Here is an 8,107-nt window from a genome sequence, read left to right as displayed (position 1 = left end):
TTATAACACGTTATCAGCACGAATCTCTGCCCAAGCTTCAAGCATGAGTCTCTTCCTAAGACCCAATGTAAGTATTTTGTTAAAACTCTTGAATTGTTTCAAAGTCACGATACACTAAATATATATTTATATATATACTTATCTGACTGAAACAATTTCAAGAATCCTTTGTTTTCTTTTTTCTTTTTATCTATATATATCTATATATTATATATGTATGTATATATTTTTATATATTTATTATTGATTCATATATATATACATATTATGTACTTATCATTCATAATATTTACAATATATGTTTGCCTATGATATGATAGAGAAAATCTATATAAATTATACATATATCCAGAAAGATTATGTATCATCGATAAAATATTGCATATATCTTGAAGATTATGCATCATCGATAAAATATTGCATATATCCTGAAGATTATGCATCATCGATAAAATATTGCATATATCCTGAAGATAATGCATCATCGATAAAATATTGCATATATCCTGAAGATTATGCATCCTCGATAAAATATCGCATATATCCTGATGATTGTGCGTCCTCAATAAAATCTTGCATATATCCTGAAGATTATGCAAATGTAATATTCATTATATAGTTGATGGATATATAATGAAAGAGATGAATACATATTTATATATATGTTCTTGTATTCTTTGAGGACAATGAAAAGTAATCTAATATCGATATAGATTTTGACAAACATTTTCAGAAGTAAATGTTTTATATTTGTCAAAAAAAAAATGATTGTATTTATGTGAATACAACTAAAGAATCATTAAAAATGATTATTATTGATGCAATTTTATAGTGGGTTTTGAATACCTAAAAAGAATATTAAGAAAATTGCATTGAAACATCAAAGTATAAGAATAACAGTGAGCATGACTAATGTTATTTAAATACGTGAGACATGTATTTATTGTTCATCATTCCCTGCAGAGAATGATACGAATTGAAGTCAACTACTTTTAAAGATTGTTTGTATTAGTCATGTTATTATACACTGTTATTGCTTGCAATGTTGAAAATTATTGCATGTGACATATATTAAAGATCAAATTTTGCATACATCTTGGAGATTATGCAAAAATTGTATTCATATATTCTTTGAAATATTGTTAAAGAAATTGCTGAGTAATTTCTTTTTATATATGAACAAGTAATAAATTTTTAAGAAATTTATAATAATGTTCTACTTGTTCAACGTCATTCCCCGAAGTGAATGTAATGATTTTAAATAATCAATGGCATTGTTTGCTACTCAAATATTTCCAGAAGAAATTAGAAATAACCAAAAGATGAGATACCACACACAATCAAAGTGCATGAAATCTATATATCATGTGTGGAATTGAATAATAGTGGTCGCGTACCTGTAGTACGGACACACTCATAGTCAAGATAAAAGTATACTTGATTATTTAATAGAATGTGAATTGTACATTTAGAATATTTAAATATCATTACCTAAAGAGAATGAATAGACATGAAATTCTATTTCAAAGAATATAGATTTCACATATATTGGTAATGCCAGAAGCAAATTAATATATACATATTTTATTATATCTTGAAATCAATAGTTTCAAACTATTGTTGGTACATGATATGTAAATATATAGTTACCATATAATTCAGTTTGCATATTCCCAAAAGTGGATATATAATTTACTAATATTTGTTAGTGATCCAATATAATCAAAGTGATAAAGAATCACAAAATGATTATTTGAAAAGCTTCCTGAAGAAGTCTTACATACAATTGCTACTTGGAGTAGTAAAATATATTTGTATGTACCTAGATGTATAACTTTTATCTAGTTATAAAAGTGATAAGAAATAACTTATTATATGTACTGGTTGTACATTTAAATATATAATATATCAAGTCATGATAATTAGACTGATGAATAGTCTATTAATAAATTAGACGACTTGTTAAAAAGATACCAGGAAAAATGAATGATATATTATGGTTATATCTATTTGACCATTACAATAACATGATGAAGTTGTCATGTATCTTTTAAATTATACACATCATTGAATTGATGATAGTGATTCCTGAAGATATAAAGTTTGATAAACATAATAGTGACTCCTGAAGAGTGTATATGTTTTGGAGAATAATATAATTATATTATTCGTGTATATAAAAATGAAACTTTTTATGATTACTTATATGTTGTAGTGATTTTACATTACCTTGTGAAAGTTTCATTGAAATACAAATTATAGTGAACCTGAAGTTCATGAATTGAATTATTTTGACATGATCAATCATATGCAATAAATTGTCAAAGAATTTGACTAAATTTTGTTGAAGAACCAGAAGATTCTTCTCATTGTTATTTATAAGGCTCAAAAGAAGAATGTGCATATATTTGCACATAGAAAATATTTAAATTATATTTTCTTAACAATCTTGAGCCATTGTTAGATTTTTATTGCATAGTTTCTTATCGATGTGATAAGATTATATAATCATGCATTTACAAAATGTGTAAATTTATGTATTTCTAATTATACACGTATGACTCATTCTTAGAAATGAATTAAGTTCATAAGGATTGAACTTGAAACTGAAGTTTATTGAACCTAAAGTTCAATGTCATATAGTATATATGAGTTTAAACAAATATTGATTCATTGTGATATACTGAAATCCCAACAGGTATATTAATATTATTAAATATCACAATTTTTAAAAATTCTCTCGATCAGGGGGAGAGAAGCAGTTGGGATGATGATAATTTTTGAAAAATGATCCTTGCACAAAGTATATAAGAACAATATAGTTCAAAATGATATATACCAACTGCAAATCAATATTATTCAAAGTTGAGATAGAATGAGTTGAAAACGCCTGAAGCGTAAATGAACAATATAGTTCATTTGATTTGCCCTGAAGTTGTTAAATCTAGAGGTACTCATGGAGATACCTTAATGTTATAAAGTATTAAAATGATAACCGTGATGAAAACGGTACTCGAAAAGACTCCCAAGAGAAGTTAGACATAACACATTTGATCATAATTGAATCCACAGTGATTCTATATAGGTACCTATAAATGATAAACATATTTGAAAATATGTAATTTAAAGAGATCTCTATAAGTTATGTCAATATGGGAGGAAATTATCATATTATGAAATTTTTGTCGACAATAGATGTTGAATGTTTGCATATGCAATAAACTAACATGAGATAGCAAGGATCATGGTATTAGATTTGTCGAGAATTATCGACATACATTTTGATTTTTGGCCAAAATATTATGACGCAGTCCAGGCAAGTTTACTCGCATAAAGTGAAGTAAGACCTGTAGGGTGTGCAAATAAATATTTCTAATGAGAAATTTGCATATATATATTTGTACATAATGAATTGTTGTACAAAGTTTGCATAGACATGAGATTGATTGAAGTAAGTCTTAAATATTGAGAAAATATAATCATGATTTGATTATAGCCTGGAATATATTTTATGAGGATTTATAAGCGTCACATAAATGTTGCAACAAAAGGTTATTTATTTGAAGCTCCTAATATAGTGAGAATTTGAAATAAGCCTTATCTAAAAATTCTAGAAGAATTTAATACATGTCTTAAGTGATATAAATTCAAAGTCGCGCGCACTATATGACAAAGATCTTTGTATGAAATAAAGACATGTAAGTAAATTATTTAAAAAATACCTATGGTTGTCTATGCAATATAAATACGTAAATTATACGTTGTGATAGACTCTTGAAGAGTTTTTGATTAATTGAAGAACAAACTTTTATTTCTTTTGTATTTCGAGAAATATTAATGTATAAAGTTTGTTCATTAGTATTGAAGTCCTGAAGTACTTCATATGTATCAAGAATTATAGATATATGATCTTTTGATATGGAAATTAAGATCATACAACAAGATGGAACAAATATATGGTCTTGGAGTACCATCATTGTCACAAATGAAAATTTATAGTACCATTAATGTGTTATGTTCATATCTACTTGAAATGTTAAATTTTAGTATGAACAAGATTGTATATACACATGAATGATACAATTAGTTAGATAAAGATTAATGTTCCACGAACCCGTCATCTATAATTTAGAAGTCCATACATACTCTGGAAGAGTTATAGAAAATATATGATCAAAGATTGTATATTGTGATATTTTAAAAGTGATAACAATAATCTTATGAGATTTATTATCACCAAAAGAATTATGGATCATATGTGCATGAGGGGGAGACATATTCATGTTGCGCTCTTTTTCCCTTAGCTCAGGTTTTGTCCCACTGGGTTTTCCTGGCAAGGTTTTTAACGAGGCAACTTACAAATAGTTATGAATATGAAATATATATTGTACTCTTTTTCCCTTAGCTCAGATTTTGTCCCACTGGGTTTTTCTGGCAAGGTTTTTAACGAGGCAACTATAAATCATGTTAACATACTTGCATTTTATGAAGCAAGTAGAGAATGTGTGTGAGTGAGATCATTGGCATAGCATATTCGGGAAACATATGGATTGCACTCAATAAAGAAGTATCAACCCAAGCAATTCTCTATGGATAATACTGCTTGCATCGTTCAACTAAAAGGAGGTACATTGAAGGAGATAGAGTTAGAACACATTTCACCAAATTCTTCTTTATACGCTTCAAGAAAATGCATATTGGTGTTCAACATATTCAATCAAGTGTCAATCTTGCAAATTTATTCACAAAGTTATTACCAACATCAACATTTGAGAAGACGGCAAACAAGATCGAAATTTGTCGATTAGAAGATCTCCACAAATGCCCAAATGAGGGGGAGTTAGTTTACACTATACTCTTTTTCTTTTGATCAAGTTTTCAGCAAGATTTTTAATAAGGCAGTTATTATGGACATCCAAGGGGGAGTGTTATAAATATTAATAATTATGTGGATGTCCAAATCTTTTATTTATTACCATTAATTGTAATTAACATTACTCTTTTCTTAGTTTCCCTTTTTCTTAGTTTCTTAATATCTCACTCTTGTATTTGTATAAATAGGGGTTCACCCCATTGGAATAAACAACTCAGAAATTCTCATTCACTTTCTCTCTCTCTCTTCTTCTTCTTTCTTCTCATCTACTTTATATTATTTTATATTATTTTATAACAGGTACTACTTGCTTAATATTTTTGAGCTATGCGGTAACTCAATCTCTAAATTACAACTTGAGGATGGCTCTTGGGTGCATTGGGATTTAGGGTTAGCAGAGGTAGTAGCTAATTATTTTTCGTGACTTATTTGGTGCTTCAAGTGTGAATTGGGATGAGATGGTTGACTGTGTACAACCATGTGTTTATATTGATCAAAATAATGAGCTTTTACATCCAGTCACAACAGTTGAGGTTTAGAAGGCTTTTTTTCAAATGTACCACGATAAGTCTTCAAATCCTGATAGGATGACTCGTGGATGCTACTAGAAGTGTTGGGATGTTGTTGGAGAGGATGTCGTTGGTTAGGTGCAAAGATTTTTTGAGCAAGTAGTCTTTCCTATGGGGCTAAATGATACAAATGTTGTGCTAATGCTGAAGAAAAAACATCCAATAAATATAGGGGATTCGAGGCCTATCTCTTTATGTAATGTTATTTATAAGATAATCTCGAAGATTTTGGCTGATAGGCTGAAAGTAGTTCTTCCTTGGATTATTTTGAATACTCAAAGTGTTTTTTTTCTTGGGTCGTCTGATATCAGATAATATCATGATTTTTTTTTGAAGTTGTGCACTACTTAAAATGAAAAGGAGAGGGAGGAATGGTCACATAACTTTAAAACTTGACATTAGTAAAACGTATGACTGAATAGAATGGGGTTATCTTTGAGCAATCTTGGATAGAATGGGTTTCGATGGACATTGGATTAATTGATCATGCAATGTGTGCCTTCAATGGCACACACTTTTTGTTTATGGTTGTAGAGAGATAAGACATGTTATACCATCACGAGGGATACGACAAGGTGATACTATTTTACCATATTTGTTTATCATTTGTGTCGAGGGGTTTTCAGCTCTTTTGAATAAGTATGAATCACAAGGGGGTCTGCATGGGTGTAGGGTGGCTTGAGTAGCCCCAATCATCTCACATATGATATTCGCGGATGATAGTTATGTTTTTTGTAAGGCTATTGAGAACGAGGTCAATTGTGTTATGGCGATTTTGGGCAAATATGAAAGAGCTTCAAGACAAAGAATTATTTTGACAAATCTTTGGTTTCTTATCGTATTATAGATGAAACAATGAGAGATCTCATATGTGATAATATGGGCATATATGAGGTTGTTCATCCTACTTGGGATTACATAATACTATGGGGAGAAAGAAGACTGATATCTTGGGGTATCTTAAAGAAAGAATGAAGAAACATGTTCTTAGGTGGGAAGGACAGTTTCTGTCACAAGCTGACAAGGAATTTCTCTTGAAAACAGTTGCTCAAGCTCTCCCTAATTATGTTATGAGCATGTTCTTGCTGCCCAAAAAGACTTGTAATGAGTTGGAAAGTCTAAGGGCAAAGTTCTAATGGCAAACAGGGTGAAGTCATAAGAGAAACATCAATTGGTTAAGTTGGTATAGAATGTAATCTTCATGACAAATATTGCAATGTTGGGTAAACAAGGGTGGACATTAGCAAGATTTATAAGGTACGATACTACCCTACTAGTTCAATTCTTACTGTAACTTTGGGTGTTAATTCAAATTTCATTTGACGTTCCATCTTTGAATCTCAATAGCTTCTTTTGGTAGGGGCAAGACGTACAGTGAGTGATGGATCTACTACTGGTATAATTAATGATCCATGGCTATCTTGTGTTATTAACTCCTTTGTCATTTCTTCACATCCAAGACTGTTAGATAAGAATGTAGAGAGTTTTATAAGTACTTAAGGGAGATTTTGGGATGCTGATAAACTTTATGACCTTTTTGAGGTGAGAGATCAGGAGCTTATTATGTCTATTCAACTTACCTCTAGTGTGGATCAAGATTGTTGGTCTTGGAAGTTTAATACACATGGCAGATACTCTATCAAGAGTGCTTATAGGTACTTACAAGTTCTGAAGGGTGGTTGGTGTGAAGATAATGTAACAAGTTTCTGGCATATGTTTTGGAATTTGAAAATTTTGCCAAAAGTGAGCAATATGGTGTGGAGGGTTGTGTTTGATACGCTCACCCCTTGTTATCAGCTGTTTAAGCACCATATACCTATTACTTATGTTTGTCAGTTATGTAACCTGTAAGAGAAAACAATCTTACATTGCCTTGTAATACACAGTTAGCAAAGTTCTTGTATTGTCTCATAATACAAAGATCTTGCATTGCTTTGTAATACATAGTTAGCAATAAATCACCTCATAGTACATACTTAGCGATGCATCTTCTCCTATTACACAATAGTGATGTATCACCTCGTACTACACAACAATGATGAATCGTAATACACATCAGTGATGAGTCACCTCGTAAAACACAATCAGATGAATCACCTCGTAATACATACTCAGTGATGCATCTCCTCGTATTACACAACAGTGATGCATTTCCTCCTATTACACAACAGTGATGAATACCTCATAATACACATCAATATTAAATCACCTTGTAAAACACAGTCAGTGATGAATCACCTTGTAATACACATCAGTGATGAATCACCTCGTAATACACAATCAGTGTTGAATCACCTCGTAAGACACAGTCAGTAATATAAACAGTTATTTATCCTTATCCAAATGTTCAGTTATATGTGAAACGTGGGCATTAACTACCCATCAATTGTAATTTTTCACTAAGACAAGGTTGAGTAACTACCATTATATTCTTATAAATAGGGATTCACTTAAAGGGAAAGGGGAGAGAATTCTGATTTACAAAAACTTTGTCAAATTGTAAACACAACCAAAACTAAAAAATAATGTTGACTCGTGGAGTATGTAGATTTAACTACAAAGCCACGTAAAAATATATGGTATTTATTTATGATTCTTTGTCTATTATTTTCTTAAATTTATTCTTGAACTAATAATTTTCTTAGATTAAGTTGACAAAAAATCG

This window comes from Cannabis sativa, chromosome 1 (assembly GCF_029168945.1).
Source record: "Cannabis sativa cultivar Pink pepper isolate KNU-18-1 chromosome 1, ASM2916894v1, whole genome shotgun sequence".
Lineage (NCBI taxonomy): Eukaryota > Viridiplantae > Streptophyta > Magnoliopsida > Rosales > Cannabaceae > Cannabis > Cannabis sativa.
Note: the sequence above shows the minus strand (reverse complement) of the source record.